The sequence below is a fragment of the Peromyscus leucopus genome, unplaced genomic scaffold (assembly GCF_004664715.2).
Source record: "Peromyscus leucopus breed LL Stock unplaced genomic scaffold, UCI_PerLeu_2.1 scaffold_319, whole genome shotgun sequence".
NCBI lineage: Eukaryota > Metazoa > Chordata > Mammalia > Rodentia > Cricetidae > Peromyscus > Peromyscus leucopus.
Genome location: NW_023505199.1, coordinates 128,488 through 148,164, shown reverse-complemented (window position 1 = coordinate 148,164; position 19,677 = coordinate 128,488). Strand labels below are relative to the sequence as shown.

General features: G+C 51.4%; 1 pseudogene; it reads left to right on the top strand.

Annotated features, from left to right (window-relative positions):
* The first annotated feature begins 14,018 nt into the window (after positions 1 to 14,018).
* LOC114696596 lies at positions 14,019 to 19,130 on the top strand (annotated as a pseudogene).
* Positions 19,131 to 19,677: the final 547 nt, after the last annotated feature.

Genomic DNA, 19,677 nt, shown 5'->3' with positions numbered 1-19,677 from the left:
GCAAATTCCCTCAGCAAGTTTTATCCATGAGCTGAGATGTGAGGAGCTGGGGAAACTTCGAGCCGCCACTAGGCCATGGGGTGAAGAAAGGTGAGGGAAAGATAGCTGAGGAAAAATATCTCCGAGGAGAACCTGGGGAATTGAAGAGCAAAGTGTGCCAGGGGTCGGGGAGGAATCCGTCCTTGTAATGATAATTTCCCCCTCCTGGGTGGTGGGGGAGTGCATGGAAGTTAGCCTGCAGCAAGAACAAATATACCCCAAGGTCCGCCTGGGCTGCTTTGTGGCTGACAGTCATATGATCTGCCCTTGAGCACAAACGGGAAGTCTGCCCTCAGAATCGCTTTGGAGGTCTGATGGGATAAATGGACAGAGCCGAAGAGGTGTGTGGGCGGGCTACCGAGGTGGGCTGTGGCTCCCATCCTTTTTGTTGGACACGGGCTTTCATGCCTTCACCTGACCTCTGCCTGCTCTCTACTGCTTTCCCCTGGGCAGGGGGCTGAGGCAAAGCTCCTCCAGTGTGAGGAGAAGCGGGAGGAAGGGTGGACAGAGCCTGCCTGTGCACTCAAGTGTGCAGACGGCTGGTAATAAATCTACGCACCGACAGAAATCTGTTAGAAAACTGAAAATCCAGCTCGGGGCCTGGAGACAGGGCTCAGCAGTTAGGAGCACTGGCTGCTCCTGCCAGGGCCAGGGTGTGGTTCCCAGCACCCTCGTGGGTGGCAGCACACAATCGTCTGTAACTCCAGTGCCAGGACTGTCTCCTGGCCACCATGGGTACCAGACACACACATGTAAGCCAACACTCATAATAAAATTAAATTCATAAATTCAGCCTGAAGAGACTAGTCTTCAGACCTCTGGCTTCTGGAATGTTCTGTGCGGCATCCTGAAGGGGTTGTGGGAAGAAAGGCTATATTCATAGCTTTAGCGGTTCCACATCTCAGTGTTCTTCACCTGAACTTCGAGGGGTTGTGATAGACAAAGCTTGGAGAGATTAAATATTTAGCTTGAAGGCCGCAGAGCGACTAACACAACTTGAACTTGACCCCCAAACCCCGACTGATGTGGCTTCCGAGAAGCCCCTGGGAAAGTCATCCTTGTACCCAGTAGCTTTCCAGGTTCAGGGGGACAGTGCCACAGCCTGGAGTGCTGAATTGAACTTGGGTCATTGGTTGTCACCATACATCCCAGGAGTCCCAGGGAGCAGTACAGAGATCAAGATTAGCAAATCCAGGGCGTCCGGCACCCAGGGGAAGCCTCACCACTGAGCAGGATTTTTTAATCTAGGTCTCTGAATCTCTGTGAGGAAATTCTCAGATTACAGGGAGATACGGTGTCCTTGTAGGGGCTGCTGACAGCCTCTTGGACTCCTGCAGATGGAATGACCTCTGTGCGCTGACGGGACACTCACGTCTGGAATATCGCCCCCTTAAGCATTGGCCCAGGCTGGCCAGTGCCTGTCAGCCAGGGTCACAAGGTGGGGCATCCTGGGATGGCCTTGGCAGATGGTGTTTGGGAAATGTCCAGGAGACCTGGCGGCAGAAACTGAAGGCAAAGCCCTGTGTGCTTGTGGGAGAAGGTCGGTCCCTTTTGCTGACATCTCAGCCTGTCATGAACCCTGTTCATTCTGAGAACCTTGTGTTCAGAGTTAGTCAACCCCGGAGCAGGCTTGGGGAAAATGGTTCACTCCTCCCCCAATGCTCAGAAGTCTGCAGCAGGAGAGAAATATTACAAGTCAACATTTGGCAGAACTGGTCATGTCTCCTTTGGGTGAGGCAGGAAATCTCCCACCTTACAGAACAGGATGCATCTCTTTAAAAATTATTTATGTGTAGGTGTGGGGGTTGTGGATGGTTGTGGGTCACCCTGCAGGGTGCTGGGAACCGAACTTGGGTCCTCTAGGAGATCTTGGATGAGTCATAACCACTGTGCTATCCCTCTGGCCCTAGACAGGCCTCTGTAAGAGGAAAGGCTGATCCCACCACGGGTTTATGTCTCCTTCCCTCCTCCCCATCCCCCACTGCCTCTCTCTCTCCCCCTTTTTCCTCGTTTACCGTGCTGGATGTAAAACTCCAGGCTCACATATGCAACGAGACAATAACTATCACTAGCTCCACCCCCTAGTCCTGGAATGTTTTTTTTTTTTCTTTTTAACTTTAATTATGTGTACGTATGCGTTGCGTAAGTGTGTGGGCATGTGTGCCAACGGCACAGGTGTGGCAGTTGGGGTCAGAGGGCAACCTGGCGGAGCTGACTCTCCTGCCTTGCTGTAGGTTTCAGGGAGCCACCTCGCACGCCTCCGGAAGATTCCTTTTTAAAACTGGTACAGACAGCAAGCAGGGTAACAAACTTGGGCGACTGAAGCAGGAGGATTGCTGTGAACTTCAGGCCAGCCTGGACTAGAATAAAATCCTATCTAAAGGGAACTAAATAAACTTGAGGGCCAGAAGTGGTGCCATGGGGGCTGGAGAGGTGGATCAGCGGTTAAGAGCAGTGGCCGCCCTTCCAGAGGTCCTGAGTTCAATTCCCAGCACCCACATGGTGACTCACAACCATATGTAATGAGATCTGGTGCCCTCCTTCTGGCATTTTGGCATACATGAAGACAGAGCACCCATACCTAAAAATAAATAAATAAAATTAATAAAAAAATTTAAAAAAGAAAAAAGAAGTGGTGCCATATTCCTATAATCCAAGCACTCTGAAAACAGGGCAGGGGACTGCTGTACACAGCAAAATCCAGGGCAGCAGGCCTGGTGGCCCACGCCTTTAATCTCAGCACTTAGGAGGCAGAGGCAGGTGGATCTCTGTGAGTTCCAGGCCAGCCTAGTCTAGAGAATGAGTTCCAAGGCAGCCAGGGCTACACAGAAATACTGTTGTCAAAAACAAAGACAAAAACCAAAACAGAACCCCAAACATTCTGCACTCTATAGTGGAATCCATTACAGAAGCGTTGTGTGTGAGAGAATACACACTTGAGTGTGCATGCGTATAGTTCAGTATCACACTAGCCTAGGCTGGCCTTGAATTCATAGCAATCCTCCTGCCTCAGCCTCTGGAGTGCCTGGATTATAGGCCTGAGCCAACTGGCCTGGCTCCAGGGCATTGTTTACTACCAACACAACTGGTTCTGTTAAGGTCCCAGGCATTCTGAGCCAGAGGCTTGGCTTTCCCACTACCCGGGTAAACCTTTGTTTAAACTAATCAAGGTAATTTCAGTCCCCTTGCCAGGGATTGGTTAGGGAACCAGCAAGTGATGTCATTATGGAAATGAGAGATGAGGTAACGTCTGCGGGTGTGGGGGGAGGGGCTGAGGGAAAGGATTCCTGCACTTGGAGAGGAGTCAGACTAAGAAGAGTTCTCTTTCTCACAACCTTGGCCGTGTGTGAGTGAAAGGTACCTGTGCAAGCCGGCTGCTGCTGCTGCTGCTGCTGCTGCTGCAACTATCTTGTGACCACAGGGAACAAACGGAAGCCCACATCTTAAACATGACACAGCAGAAAAAATAAAAAGAAAATTGGTTCCTCATTGAACTCTGACTTAGCCCGTCCTTACACTCTGCCTCTGGTTTCTTGTTGAAGGAGACCGGGATGTTTGAGTTTGCCCTTCTCTTTCCGGCCAAAGGCATTCTAGCATAAAAACCCCACACAACTATTCATAGAAATTTTCACCTAGGGTTTTTTTTTTTTTTTTTTTTTAACATTTATTTGTTTGTTTATGTGTGGTTGGTGTGAAGGTCAGAGGTCAACTTGTGGGAACTGGTTTTCCTTCCATCAAATAGGTCTCAGGACTAAACTCAGGTCAGATTATCTGGCCAGTCTGTGTGTGTGTGTGTGTGTGTGTGTCTGTCTGTCTGTCTGTCTGTCTGTGTTTGGAGACTGTAGCTGGGGCATGTACCAACCACTCCCTAACCCCCCGACTCCAGGGGCTTAAGGCCCTGTGAACATGTAAAACCTGTCTCACTTCTAACAGGAAAATACTGATCCCATTGTCCGCCTCCTTCCCTCACATTTGCTGCCTTTGACCATGGTTCTGGTCAGAAGGACTGACCTGTTCCTTCCAGTCTTCCTGGAGTCCCAACTCAAACTAGTAGAACAAAAACAACATCAAAGCCTCTGAATAACTGGGTACAATACAACAACACACACACACACACACACACCACACACACAACACACACGCCAGCTACCTACAAAGGTGCGCAGTAAACCAGGAAGACTGTCCAAAGGAACTGCCTCCTCCTCCCAAAGTGAGCCCCAGCCCAGGGTGCTCCAAATCTTCCTGAGCTTCCTATTTCATTTCAGGTCTGACCCCACTGAGTTCTCCTTTAGACTAGAGGCGATGCAGGGGGATTGCAGGCCAGGTTCTGAGGGCCTAAGATAAGAACCGTCGTAGGAGGCGTGTGCCTCGGTGTGGGGACTGTGAGCCTCAGGAGGGACAGGCTGATGTCTTCTTTGCATGTACATCGGTTTCCTCTATTCTGTCTTACCATTTCCCCTTCCCTTCCATGTTCCACTTACTCCTGTTCCAACTCCATTTCTCCTCCCTCTCCTTTCCCATCCCTCTCTTTCCATCTCCACTTCTTCCCCTGCGGCCGAGGGCCAGCCCTTGTGCAGGACAGAGTGAATTCACCCTGCGCGAGAACACTGTACTCCGCTGACGTCAGCTGTCCGCTGCTGAGACCTCCCTGAGAAAATCAGCCTTGGCTCCTGGCTTCAGCAGTTTTGGCCAGCTGGCTCCGAGGCTTTTAGGCCTGGGACAAGGTAGATCTTCTTGTGGGAGGGTGTGGAAGTGGAGAAGAGGGCCAGCTACTCACCTCATGGCAGCCGGAAGCAAACCAAGAGAGAAGGGAAGCCAGGGACAAGATCTCCCCTCAAGGTACAAGTTCAGGAACCTACTTCCTGTAGACGCTCCGCTCCCTCCTCCCCTCTTAAGGATTTCCAAATTATGTGCATATGTGTGCCGGATGTGCATGTGAGTGCAGCTGTCCTTGGAGGCCAGAGGTGTTGGGTCTCTCTAGAGGGAGCTTTACAGACAGCTGCAAGCTCCTCATCATGGCTGCTGGGCATCAAACTTAAGTTTTCTGCAAGATCAGTAAGTGCCCTGAATCATCTCTCTAGCCCCTAGGCCTTGCCTCCTAAAGTTTCAACTGCCTCCAGCTAGAGGCTAAAAGTTCCACACCTGAGACTCTGGGGAACATTCTGGATCCAAACTCTAACACACTGACAATCAGACCCCGATGCCTGGGAGATGTCTAGATTCCAGAGTGGCCTCCAGCTGCCGGCAGAGACCTGCGACAGGCAGGAGCAGGTGAGGCGGTGTGGGGGGCCGCAGACCCTCAAAGCTGTCTGCTAAGCTCTACCTACAAAAACTGCTACAAACTGCTGACCACTGCAAATGCAGAAGAATCTCTGGAAACTGGCCCGGGGGCACAAGCCCCAAGCCCTGCCTCTTCTCAGGCACTGATCTGAGCTCTGCTTCCATTTCAACATCCCCACCAGGAAACAGGGCTGGGTGAGCTCCGAGTCCCCTCCCATTTCAGCCTGGAGTTGTAGGCAGAATTGCTCAGAGGAGCTGTGTGAAGGGAGGGAGACTGCCAGGTGGACAGACCTACAGACAACCTGTACTTCTCTAGATAAACCTACTGAATTCTTTTTCTTTCTTTTTGTTTTGTTTTTCGAGGCAGGGTTTCTCTGTGTAACAGCCCAACAGCGCTGGCTGTCCTAGAACTCACTCTGTAGACCAGGCTGGCCTCGAACTCATAGAGATTCACTGCCTCTGCCTCCTATGTGCTGGGATTAAAGGTGTGCACCACCACGCCCGGCTCCTACTGAATTCTTAGTTAAGAGTGTGGGGCAGTGCCGCACTCCTTGGAGTACTTAGCTGTGAGCTACTTTAAAAGCAGGGTAAGGGTAGTGGCAGAGTGAGTGCTCAGTCCGTACAAGACTCTAGGTTCAACAGCCAGCACCACACAACACTCAGAGACAGAGAGAGAAAACGCTGTGGGGTAATGAAAGAGGGAGGAAATGCATCAGGGGCCGGGTGTGCCGGTGCATGCCTATAATCCTAGCACTTGGGAGATGGAGAAAGGAGGACTGTGAGTTCAAGATCAGCCTCAGCTACGTACTAACCTTGAGGCCAACCTGGGCTACATAAGATGGTGTCACACAAGAAAAAAGGCCTTTGACTGGAAGCATAGCTTAGTGCTTTGCCTTAGGGTCTATCCTCTGCAACACACACACATACAAACACACACATACACATACACAAACATACATACACACACATAAACACACTAACATACACACACACACACAAACACACACACACACACACACAAAACATACACGCACAGACACACGAAACACACAAACACATACAAACACACACATACACACAAACACACACACACATGCACACACATGCACACACACACACACACAAACAACACACAAAAACACTAAATAATTTCCCAAGCCCGACAGCCTCTAAATCTTTCCTATCCATCTGTCTTAGTTTCTAGTGCTGAAACACCGTGACCAAAAACCAAGTTGGAGGAAATTTCATTACACTTCAGCATCATAGTCCATCAGTGAAGGAAGTCAGGACAGGAACTCACACAGGGCGGGAACCTGGAGGCAGGAGCTGCTCCAGAGGCCATGGAGAGGGGCTGCTTACTGGCTTGCTTCCTTGGCTTGCTCTGCCTGCTCTCTTGTAGAACCCAACCTGCCTGGGATGGCTCCACCCACCATGGCCTGGGCCCTCCCCCACTGGCACTAATTGAGAAAATGCTTTTCAGCTGGATCTTAGGGAGACATTTTCTTAATGGAGGCTCCCTCCTTCCAGATAATTCTAGTTTGTGCCGGGTTGACATAAGATAGCCAGCACACACTCTAACATCACTGTTGCTTAGACCTCAACTCGTGTTTCTCCAATCTCCTGACAGGTCAGGCACATCCTGACCTTAACCTTCAGGCTCTTCCCTCTGCCACGAGACAACTATTTTTTCTTTCTGGTTAATTTTGAGATCAGGTCTTGCTGTAACTCACTACATAGTCCAGGCTGGCCTGGAACTCATGGTCCTCCTGTCTTAGACTCCTGAGTACTGACATTATATAGACACCAACATGTCTGGCTCAGTTTGGGATCATTGAATCCTGAACTAAATCCAGGAAACAGCTGGGAAGAACATAGAGCATTATTGGATCAATTTGGTGAGTTTGAATATGGACTGCACAGATATATATATCAATACATACACATACACACATATATTATATAAATATGTTATATAAATATATATTAATGCTAAATGTCTTAAATGAAAGATGGGTATGGTAATGCACACATGTAATTTGAGAACTTGAGAGACTTGCTCCAAGTGTGTAGGCAGTTTGAGCTATACACCAAGGCCTTTAAAAAAAGGTTTCACTGCCGGGCGGCGGTGATACACATTTTTTTTTTTTTAAAGATTTATTTATTATATGTGTACAGTGTTCTGCCTATGTATCCCTGCAGAGAGAGGGTGCCAGATATCATTACAGATGGTTGTGAGCCACCATGTGGTTGCTGGGAATTGAACTCAGGAACTTTGGAAGAGCAGTCAGTGCTCTTAATCTGAACCACCTCTCCAGCCCGGTGATGCACATTTTCTTTTCTTTTTTTTTTCTTTTTTTGGTTTTTCGAGACAGGGTTTCTCTGTGGCTTGCGCCTTTCCTGGGAACTCACTTGGTAGCCCAGGCTGGCCTCAAACTCACAGAGATCCGCCTGGCTCTGCCTCCCGAGTGCTGGGATTAAAGGCGTACGCCACCACCGCCCGGCCTGGTGATGCACATCTTTAATCCCCAGCACTCAGGAGGCAGAGCCAGGTGGATCTCTGTGAGTTTGAGGCCAGCCTGGTCTACAGAGCGAGATCCAGGACAGGCACCAAAACTACACAGAAAGCCCTGTCTAAAAAAAAAAAAAAAAAAAAAAAAAAAAAAAAAAAAAGGTTTCACTATGTAGCCCTGGCTGTCCCAGAGTTCTGAAACTTCCTATGTAGACCAGACTTGCCTTGAACTCATAGAGATCTACTTCCCAGATGCTGAGATTGAAGTTGTGTTTTAGTTCATCTACCCTGTCTTTGGTTTCTCAGGTAATAAATAGTGGCTAGAGCCCAGGGAAGAACAGAGCCAGGCTAAAAGCTCCTAAAACCAATACTGCTAAGACTCTTTTATACCTCCTGGGTAATTCTCTTTTCTCTTCTGTGAAAGGGAGCAACGAGGAATAATTTTGAAGCATCCTCAATCCCAGGATCCCAAAGGATCAACAACACTTACATCCTCAGACCGTAGATGTGCCATTCTGCCTTCTGACCAGAAGGTGGCAGCAACACCTTTATTTTTTCAGAACAGCTAAAAAATAATAATTAAAAAAAAAAAAAAAAAAAAAAAGCCAGAGTGGGAGAGGAAAAGAGGGGAAGGGGGAATTTCAAGTACTTGTTTTGTTGTCCTAGGTCTGAAGGTAGACAACCCCAAACAAAGGGGAAATCTGCTCTCAGGATGAGAGAGTCTCAGGATGAGGGAGTCAGACCTAAACAACACTGGTTTCCTAGTTGCACTGGTTTCCTAGCTAGACGGCTTCGAAGTCAAGTCATCTGGTTATCTTCCTTTTATTTATTTGTTTGTTTGTTTGAGACAGGGTTTCTCTGTTTCTCTGTGTAGTTTTGGTGGTGTGCTGGATCTCGCTCTGTAGCCAGGCTGCTCGAACTCCACAGAGATCTGCCTGCCTCTGCCTCCAGAATGCTGGAATTAAAGGCGTGCACCACACCCGGTTTATTTAATTTTTGAGAATTTTTAAATTTATTCTTTTTTTAAATGTATTTATTTATTTTATGTACATTGGTGTTTTGCCCTATATGATGTCTGGGTGAGAGTGTTGGATCCCCAGAATAGACAGTTGTGAACTAGATGATGTGGGTGCTAGGATGAACTGGTTCTGGAAGAGAAGCCAGGGATCTTAAGAGCAATCCAGCCCCTTTTATTTATTCTTTATGTGTTAGGGTGTTTTGCCTGCATGCATGTAGTGCCACAGAGCCAGAAGAGGGCGATGGATGCTCTGGAACCGAGTTAACATGTGCGCCGATGTGTGGGTGCCGGGAATAGAACCCACTTTCTCAGAAGAACAGCCAGTGCTCTTGACTGCTGAGGCATCCATCAGCACACCGCCCTCCTTCCCCACACATTTTATTTTGTAAAATAAAGTAAAGCTCTCTGGTAGGATACTGTGATAATGGGATGTGATCCAATGTGTCAAATGCTTGTCAAAAGCCAGGTGTGAGCCAAAATCACACTAAGAGAAGCAGTGAGGTGGACAGGATGACTTGGGATAGCCCCTAACTGGAGGGCTGGAGCCCTGGAGCAGAGATACCGGAGGGAAGAATTCAATCTCCGAGCAACTCTGCAGGTGAGAACCCTGTAGTCTGACTGGCGGATCCTGGACCCCATTTCTATTTCAGGGCTCCTTGGTCCCAGATGCCAGAGCCCAGAACACCATCAGGACCTTCTAAGTCCTGCCTGTGCCCACCACAAGACTACATCTGCAGATGCCCCCTCTGAGCTTCCTACCTAAGTGATGCGGGAGGAGACCATGGGAGTCCTGGACTTTCGTGACAGTCGATGGCACACTAACCCAAATGTAAGAGAAGCAAACGCGCCGGGCGGTGGTGGCGCACGCCTTTAATCCCAGCACTCGGGAGGCAGAGGCAGGCGGATCTCTGTGAGTTCGAGGCCAGCCTGGGCTAAGTGAGATCCAGGAAAGGCGCAAAGCTACACAAGAGAAACCCTGTCTCAGAAAACCAAAAAAAAAAAAAAAAAGAGAAGCAAAACGCCTGGGACTTGTGGAGAGGAAGTATGGGTGGGTGGGGGTAACCACATTTCTAAGTTGACTTTGAATCTCTAAGCTCAACTATTCCACCCCTCTTCGGCTGCCGCTGGGTCCTTAGATGTGAACCAAGGGCCTGACTAGAGAAGGATCATTGAGGACACTGGCCTATCTTGGGGACGTGGAGTGAAGGTGTGCCCCAACCCTGGATCTGGACCAGAAAGGCCTCCAGCTAATACTCTGTTACAAGGAATTAGACGTATGCCATTGTTCCCCTTTCTGTCTGTCTGTCCTGTGGCAGAGGAAGGTGAGCAACATTGTTGAGCACCTACTGAGAGCCTCACCAGAGACGGTCACCAGCTCTGTTCTCCAGAGGAGAAAAACGGAAGCTCTGAAGAGACAAGTAACTCACCTCGGGTCATGTTGTAAATATCCAAGCTGGTGGCTGATGCTCTTCTGCTGGGACCACTCCCTTCACCCGCCTTAGCATCCCACATCCTCAGGACCACTCCCTTCCCTGTAGCCTCCATCCTTCACCCTGCTTAGCATCCACACTCAGGACCACTCCTTCACCCAACCCTCAGGACCCCGGCCTTCACCTAGCATCCACATCCTCAGACCACTCTTTCACCCTGCTTTAGCATCCCACATCCTCAGGACCACTCCTTCACTGCTTAGCATCCACTCCTCAGGACACTCCATTTAACCCTGCCTTAGCATCCCACATCCTAGGACCACTCCCTTCACCCTGCCTTAGCATCCCACATCCTCAAATCCACTTGGTCCCTGCTTAGCATCCATCCTCAGTATTTTGCAAGTCTGGATTCCATGAAGACTGGCCCAATCACAGATCCGTGTATTCCGCTGTCCGGAGACAGCTCAGCACCCACAGCTCCACCAGCTCCTCTGTGCCCCCACTGTTTGGCCTTGCCAGGGTCCAGCCGGGGACCTCTTCGCTCATCTACTTCCCACCTTGCTTACACACTACTCTCCTAGGAGAGGGTCACACAAAGCACTGACTGACACTCTTGCTGGTAACCTACGCCTCAATACTCACCTTTTTTTTTTTTTTGCAACTGCATGCATGCGGCCATTCTCATAATCCTGCAGGCCAACCCAGCAAAAGGAGCAGATAAAAACCCTGGCCAAGCACTAAGTGCTTTACATTTTATAGCTCATCGAATCCTCCCAATGATATGAAGTAGATGCTATTATTAGCATTCCGTTTATGGATAAAGAAACTAGGGTGACCTTCAAGAAACCCGAAAGCGTACTGCTCATTAGGTTGAACAGCCATGTCCTGAGCCCCAACACACAAAGGAAGGACAAGCCTGCCTTCCTCTCCAGCCGTCAGTGAAGTGGTACTTTGGCTCTGTCTACTCGGGGTCCAGCACTGCTCTTAGCACCAGTGAGGCCAATCCAAAGGAAGCCCAGCTCCTCCTGGCCCCGGAGGCGGGCAGCATGACAGTAAAAAAAACATAGAACAACTTACTTTTTCAGCTTTCACAGTGTATGTGATAAGCACATATATAGTTATTCACTTAGTCCAGTGGTTCTCAACCGGTGGGTTGTGACCCAACAGGGGTCGCGTATCCGATATTTATGTTATGATCATAGCAGGAGCAAAGTAACAGTTATGACGTAGCCACGAAATAACTTTATGGTTGGGGGGCGTCACCACAACACGAGGAATATATAAGGGTGGCAGCGTTAGGAAGGTTGATAAGCACTGGTTTTAGCTTCGAGGCTATCACCCCTGCTTTCCCGAGAGGGAAGGAAGGCCAACACTGAGGCTGAATCTCCGTGGAATGGGTGGAAGGGACGCAGCTAGACTAATCGTACCTGTGACGTTTTATCATCTGTCTTTCCCCTCCAAGAGCTCCCAGGCCTGCTGCTTGCCAGTAGGCAGGAAACCGTCTCCCTTTTCTTTGCTGTGTCCTCACACGGGCTGGCCCCTCCTCGCCCTAGCAGAGCCCCCTGAGAGGTTTTTCCTGAGCTGGGGCTTAAGCAAGGGGAGAAGAAAGAAACTCACCCTCCCCGGGTCAGGACCTCCCCTGTTCTGTCCAGCCCCTACCTCTTCTTCTGGTCTAAAGGCACAGGCCTGCCACCACCAATGCTGGTGCTGGCCTCCGGTTGCCCTCTCCATGTCTCCAGGGTTCATCATTTGCTCTTGGAGTCTGGGTTGGACGGAGCTGACCAATGGCAGCAATTGCTCTGAGCGCGGGACTGCAGCAAGAAGTACCCAGGCTTCCAAACCTCACCTCTGACCTGCCGATCCCAGCCCGGATGGAACCTTACCCCTCTCCACTCCAGGAACTGGGGTGGGGCAGGCCCTGGTTTATTCACCCTGTCCTCTCTTCTTTCCAACATCCTTTTCTCATCCCCTTAGCAACCAAGCTAGATCCATCAAGGAGCAGGGCCTGGCAGCTGAGCTGGGAGAGACTAATAGCCCGGAAGGAAGGAGGGGCCTGGAGAGAAGAGGAAGGCAAGGCATGCAAGCCAGCGCTCAGGCTGGGCGTTGGCTCTGGCCCATCTCAGAGGACACACAGAGGGTGGGGGAGCTCTGCCCTGCAGTATGGAGGAGCTGGCCAGCAGGGAGCCGCCTCCCTCTTATCCCAGTCAGGTGTCCAGCCTAGAACCCCAAACCTGCTTCTCTCACACCCATTTTGTCCTCATGACCCATCTGAGGTAGACCTGTCCTGCTGGAGAGTCCAGAGTCCCCAGCGCAGCGGACACATGGCTCCCAACAGACCTAAAAGCCTCAGCATCCTTTCTCCTTAAAGCATCCGAACTCCTCTGTCACTCCCTGGACAGCCGTGTCTGCATTCTGCAAGCCGCGTGACACAGAAAGACCGACACCAGCCCTCCTGCTAACTGGTGTGTGTGTGTGATGCTCGTGTGTGTGTGTGTGTGTGTAATGACTGTGTGTGTGAAGGGTTGTTGTGTATGTGTAATATTAACATACACATAGGCGAGATCTGGGGCAGGCCTGCACACACATACATGTTTGTAGGATCTACAAGGTGCTCAGTTGGTTAAAAGCATCTGAGTGTGGACTTGTCCAAGGAGATCTCTCTCTGGTCTCTCTCTCTCAGGCATAGTGGGTTGAGTATCTCTTCCCATCTACCCCTCTTCTACACACACACTATTTCTGTACCTGAAACTTCTCAGCACTGGATGACTGGTGCCTGCCAGTCTCTTTGTTCTTCAGCCCTGCACAGCTCCCCCTCACCCCTCCTCCCTACATTAGAGAATCCTCTGGTTCCCGTAAGACCTGTGACTGATGCAGCAGTGGAGCGGAGGGGGAGAGAATCGGTCAAGCAGACAGAGGGACAGCACACCACAGACGTGCACTCTAGCTCTCAGATCGCTCACCCTCACAACCCCTGTAGTGGTGCACCTTGTGGAGAGCGTGTTCAATCAAGTTTGGGGGGCTGTGTTTATAGGTGTGGAAACACGCAGGCAACTCTACCAGAGAGGCAGGGGCAGAGGAGTCAGTCAGTCACATAGCTAAGAGCTGGCCCAACAGCCTTTACCGTCCTGGGAAGCAGCAAGAGACATGAGACACAGGATAAGACCTCCCCAGCAGCCCTAGCAGCTTAAGCCCTTTGTTCCCTCTATATAGCTGTGAAGGTAGGCAGCGCGGGAGGGGCAGCTGACAACAGGTGAAAAGAACCCCAGTTTCAGAACGGAGAGAGGTACAAACTCCCCGGTTTGGCCAGCTACTAGCTCTCCTCCACCTACCTCCTTCTCATAGCCAAAAGCTTGCCTTTAACCTCAGTTCCTCCTATTCCCTAATTCTTGCCTCCTCTTCTGAGGGGGCACCCGGGTCAAGTCATTCCTTCCACCCTAGGCTCCAGCGTTGGAGTCACGCTGGGACCTTCACCTCCACCTCCTCCTGCTTGTCACATCCCTGATCTCTGGCAGCAACAAGGGGGAATCAAGGAGGCAGGTGCCAGCAACCGGGAGAGGGAAGGGGTGGGTGTCGCCGCTCTGCAGGGTGGGCATCCCCCTCCCCACACGGTCCGTCTGTAGTCAGGCCAGTGGGAGGAGCTGTCGTGCCCCCCCCAACACACCCCCCTGAGACCGCAGGCTATAAAGCTGCCCGCATCCGGTCTGCGGCTCCTTCCCGCCCGGCCTAGCTCTGCCAAGCGCGAATGCCATCCTCCGCCACCATGAGCCATCATCACTCGTCCGGTCCAGCATCAGCTCCACCTCGTACCGCCGGACCTTCGGCCGCCGCCCTCGCTGTCCCCCGGGCTTACTCCTACTCGTCCAGCTCTCGCTTCTCCAGCAGCCGCCTGCTGGGCTCGGGTCCCCGAGCTCCTCGGCGCGCCTGGGCAGCTTCCGTGCCCCTCGGCGGGGCCCTGCGCTTGCCCTCGGAGCGCCTCGACTTCTCCATGGCCGAGGCCCCTCAGGAGTTCCTGGCCACGCGAAGCAACGAGAAGCAGGAGCTCCAGGAGCTCAACGACCGCTTCGCCAACTTCATCGAGAAGTGCGCTTCCTGGAGCAGCAGAACGCAGCCCTGCGGCGAGCTGAGCCAAGCCCGGGGCCAGGAGCCGGCGCGCGCCGACCAGCTGTGCCAGCAGGACTGCGGAGCTGCGGCGCGAAACTGGAGCTGCTGGCCGGGAGCCGCGGGTGCAGGTGGAGCGCACGCGCTGGCGGCGACGGCGCTCAAGGCGGTCAAGGGCAAGGTCAGAGGCACGCCGCCAGCGCCCCCTCTGCTCCTCCCTTTCTTCCCCTGGGAGCCGACAGCCCTAGGGCGTGGCCCGGCTGGCCAACCCCAGCCGGCCGCAGCATCCTGGCCGGCCCCCCTCCCGGCACTGCGCTCCGAGCGCCTAGAAGAAGTGGCCAAGTATTAAGGGGACTTTTTTTTTCTTCCTGTTCCCAGCCGTTAGAGGGCGGCTGAATCGCTTTAGATTCAGGGCAGCTGCAGGAGCAGATGGGGCGGGTGCTGGATGCGACCCGAGGGCTAGGAAGTGACCCGGCAGTTCAGTGTCTCCACTCCGCCTGCAGGTTAGAGAAGAATCCCGCAAGCGGGAGGACGCGGAAACACAACCTGGTGCTCTTCCGTAAGGTGAGTGGGGGCCACGTCGAGTCCCACCACCCCATCTGCACCCCCAGCAGCGATTCCAGGGGGTGGCATCAGTGTTAGGGGAGCAACACCGTGTCTCCGAGGCAGGCTGGCCTTTCCTCTGCAGAGCCCTCCTTCCTCTTGAACCCCTCCCTTCCCACGCACAAAGGATGTGGACGACGCCACCCTGTCCCGCCTAGAACTAGAGCGCAAGATTGAGTCTCTGATGGATGAAATTGAGTTCCTCAAGAAGCTACACGAAGAGGTGGGTGATGGGGGTGTCTGGGAAGGCTTGGGAGAGGCCTCGCTGCAGCGGCGGCGACAACCGGGATGCGGTGTGATGACAACCCCACCCTTTGCCGGCTACAGGTGGGTTGACTCCCACCCATGCGCCACCTGTTGGCGGTCGGGTAGCTACACCCTGAACCTGACGACGGGCTCAGGGCATCCCCCGCTCAGGTCTCAGAATCCTGTGCGCGTTGCACTCCCTAGCGCCCCCTTCTGTTTATGCAAGTGCCTCTCCGCCCCACACACTTCAAAAAAAAATTTTTTTTTTAAATTTTATTTATTTAATTATTTTGAGACACGGTCTCAAAGCCCAGACTGGCCTTGAACTAGTGAGTTTCTTTCCTCGGCCTCTCGAAAGCTGGGATTGCGTGCGTGTACCTCCATGCCCGGCTAGGCATTCTTCTTTTCTATTCACAACCTCCACCCTTCCTGCCGGTAGAGCTTCGGGACCTGCAGGTGAGCATGGAGAGCCAGCAGGTGCAGCAGGTGGAGTGGAGGCGACGGTGAAGCCAGAGCTGACGGCTGCGCTGAGGACATCCGTATGCAGTATGAGAACATCGCCGCCAAGAATCTGCAGGAGGCAGAGAGTGGTATAAGTCCAAAGTGCGAGAGCAGGGGAGGACTCTGGGGTCCTGGGGTGGAGGCACTGGGAAAGACGCGCATCCCAGCCGGACTTGTCTACCACGCCGCAGTACGCTGACCTATCGGACGCCGCCAACCGCAACCACGAGGCCCTACGCCAGGCCAAGCAGGAGATGAACGAGTCCCGACGTCAGATCCAGAGCCTGACGTGCGAGGTGGACGGGCTGCGTGGCACGGTGAGCACTCTGCTGCTGCTGCTGTTGCTGCTGCCTGGACCGGTTGGTGGATGCTGAAGGACTTTCCGACGTGCCCCCTTCTTCCCTTACCCAGAACGAGGCGCTGCTCAGACAGCTGCGGGAGCTGGAGGAGCAGTTCGCCTGGAGGCTGGAGGTACCAAGCGGGCGCTGCGCGGCTGGAGGAAAGAGCTTCGACAGCTGAAGGAAGAGATGGCCCGGCACCTGCGGGAGTACCAGGAGCTCCTCAATGTCAAAATGGCCCTGGATATCGAGATCGCCACCTACAGGAAGCTGCTGGAAGGGAGGAGAGCCGGTGAGTAGCGCGGCTGCTGGGACAGGGCAGGTTTGGTAGGGCACTGGGTCTAGTGAAGGAATAACCAGGCTGTGTGTGTGTGCTTTGCCCGCAGGATCTCAGTGCCGGTGCATTCCTTTGCGTCCCTAAGTTTAAAGACGACTGGTGAGTCCTCTACATCTGGCTTCTAGCCTGCATCTCCTTTGTACTTCTGCTCTGATTGCTCTGCCCGCTCTCATCCAGGATTGACTCCTATTCCTCGAGTAGTGAGGTTCCTGGCTTCAGGGGTGGGAGTCTGAAAGGAGAGAATCCCAAACCTTCCCTGTCCTCTCTCCTGCTTTGTCCAGTGCCTGAGGTGGAAGCTCCCAGGACAGCACAGCCGGAAGATGGTTCTGATCAGGACTATTGAGACCCGGGATGGGGAGGTAAGACAAATCCCTTGATCTGGGACCCACCATTTCTAATGTTTCTGAGCCCTGATCTGCATATCTTAGGGTGTTGAGGGTACATGGTTCCTGAGAGGGACGCCAGATAGTGTGTGTGTGTGTGTGTGTGTGTGTGTAGGCACACCTGTGCCATGTGCTCATGTGGCGATCGGAGGACATTTTCAGGAGTCATCTCTCCCTTTACTGTGAGTTTCAGGGATCAAACTCAGGTTGTAAAGTTTGGTGTGACAAGTTCCTCTATCTGCGGATCCAGGAAGGGACACCAGACAGAAGAGGAATGGATAGCCAGGTAGTGGTTGCGCACACACACACAACACACACACACACAACAACACACAACAACCACACCTTTAGTCCAGCCTCAGGATGCAGAGGCAGCCCTGAGTTTGAGGCCAGCTTAGTTTACAGAGTGAGTTCCAGGACAGCCAGGGCTACACAGAGAAACGTGACTTAAAAAAAAAAAGAAAAGGCGAAGGAGGGGACAAACTGTAGCCCCATGGAGCTGTGACAGCGGGTGCTGCGGCCGCAGAAATATATCATAAGAACTCAGCTGGTTATGGCAAAGTCACTACCTGGAGGGATCATGGAATTCCTCCAGAGGAAGCCAAATCCCAAGGAGCTTTTGGTGTTACTTGGCTTGTTATATATCAGCTGTCTTCTGTTATGAAAATCATGTGTGCCTTCATAGTTTTTCCCAATTGACTTTTCCTAAGAAGGACTAACAGTGTAGACTGAGCACTCTCTGGACATACACATTCCAGGTAATTTGGAGAACAGCCTCAGGGAAAGGCTTCTCTGGAATCAGATATCTCCTTGGCCACTGTGACTTTACAGGATACACCACCAGGTGGACGCCCAACTGCCAAAGACTAACAATGATAACAGCCCACCTGAAAGTTCCTGACTTAAATTCCACAAGGAACACCACCCAGGGGGCGCCCAACTTCAAGGACTAACAAGTGATAGCAGCCACGTACAAGTCTCCTGACTTAGAGTAAATCAGGACGCCGCCTAGGCCAGGTGGACACTAAGTAATAGTTTTACACAATTTAGCTTAGGCCCTCCTTTCTACAGCCTTACTAACTTTATAGACCTCTAACTACTTAACTAACCACTTCTAGGAATATTTAGATAAACTTCTGTGCTAACAGCTATGCTCAGCCAGAACTCCCAGTTCAAGCCTCCCTGTATCACCAGAGCATCTAGCTGTACACAGGTTGCCTAGAGACTGAGCACACTTTCCCCCACCCTGCAGAAAAAACGGCAGACAGCTTGGACAGATAGGAGCCACAGGAAAAAAGAAGACAGTTTTATTTTCTCCATTGACCTAGCAACTTATAGATTTTTAACATCCTTTACCAAACACATTTAAGATTATAGTTGTGCACACAAGATCCCTCTTCTTAGATATTACCCATATTAGCCTTTAGTTAATTCATTAGTCACTTCCCTTTGGTCACAAATGGTAATTAACAACTAGTGCCCTTCTTGTAATTCTTATCAACCCTCATTTGATCCTGATAGTGGACAATCACTGCCTGAGGAAGTCAGGCTGAGTGTCCTGGGTGGAGGGAGGATTGTGATTTTGGGAGATATATAACTGTAAAGCAGAGGAAGGACGGGTAAGAGAGAAGAGAATGGAAGAACGAGATGGTAAGAACTTGAGAGGAACGAGCTGGGATGGGGAAGAACTAGATTAAAGAGCTAAAAGAGAGGACTAGAGGAACGAGATGGAAGATGAGGAAGAGCCAGATGGGAAGAACAAGATGAGGAAGAGCCAGATGAGAGAGAAGGAGACAGGAGAGGAGCTGATAGGGTAAAGAACTGAAGGAGACAGGAGAGGAGCTGATAGGGTAAAGAACTAGATAGATGAGAACCTAGAGGGGACAGAACTAGATGAAGGAATTAAGATAGAACATAGAGGGGACAGTAGATAAATATAGAGAGAAATCAAACAAGAAAGGAGCTAGACATGAGAACAGAACTGAAGCTGTGTATAAAGGATGTTATGCCAGAGGAATTAAAGCGAATGGATCAAAGAACTCTGAGTGCGTAGACTGATTTACCGACCCTAAAGATTCTCTGCTGGTTGATAGAGCCTTCCGCGGACCCTGGAGGGACTATCGAGGGCTGGACCCCCATAGTCCTCGTTAAGCGGGGCACTAGATGATCCAAGGAGGGTGGTGCTGAGTTATCCTTGTGTGCCTTGCCCCAGCAGGTGGTGACAGAGTCCAGAAGGAACAGCATAGTGAACTGGACAAGTCTTCTATTCACAGCTACTGAGCCTCATCGGAGCTCGGACCCTGACCCCAGCCTACTCTATAGCTCCAGGCCTAACACTAGTGCTCATCCAGCCCTCACTGCATGCAGCATGATCCCCTCCCAGCCAAACTGCAGCCTGACAGCGTGGCTGGGCCTCTCCCTGCCTGACACATAGATGTGACCCATAGCTTCCCTGTCCTTGTAAGAGGCAGATGAAGAAACCCAGACAACAGGTCTTTCAAGGATGCGCCCATGGCTGTGGGGTGGCCAGTGAGTCTCACTCTGAATCAAATAAACTGCTACTGAGAGAAACTCCTTTGTGTTTGTCTGGGGTCCTTTCTTCTCTGACTCATTTTCTTGGCGCTCATGACTCAGTGGTCCTGTTGCGTTTTCTCAAACCTCCCTGTTCCTTCTCAACTTAAACAAACAAACAAAAATCTTTGTATGTAGCCAGGCTAGCCTTGAACTAACTTTCAATCCTACCTCAATGTCTCAAAGTGTTGAGATTAAAGATATGTGTGACTATGTCCACCTTATTGGATGTTTTAATTCTTTCTCTCTCTGGGTGTGTGTTGGGAGTGCATTGTACAGTTTTGGCTTCTTTGTCAAAAATCAGGTGTTCATATGTGTGTGATT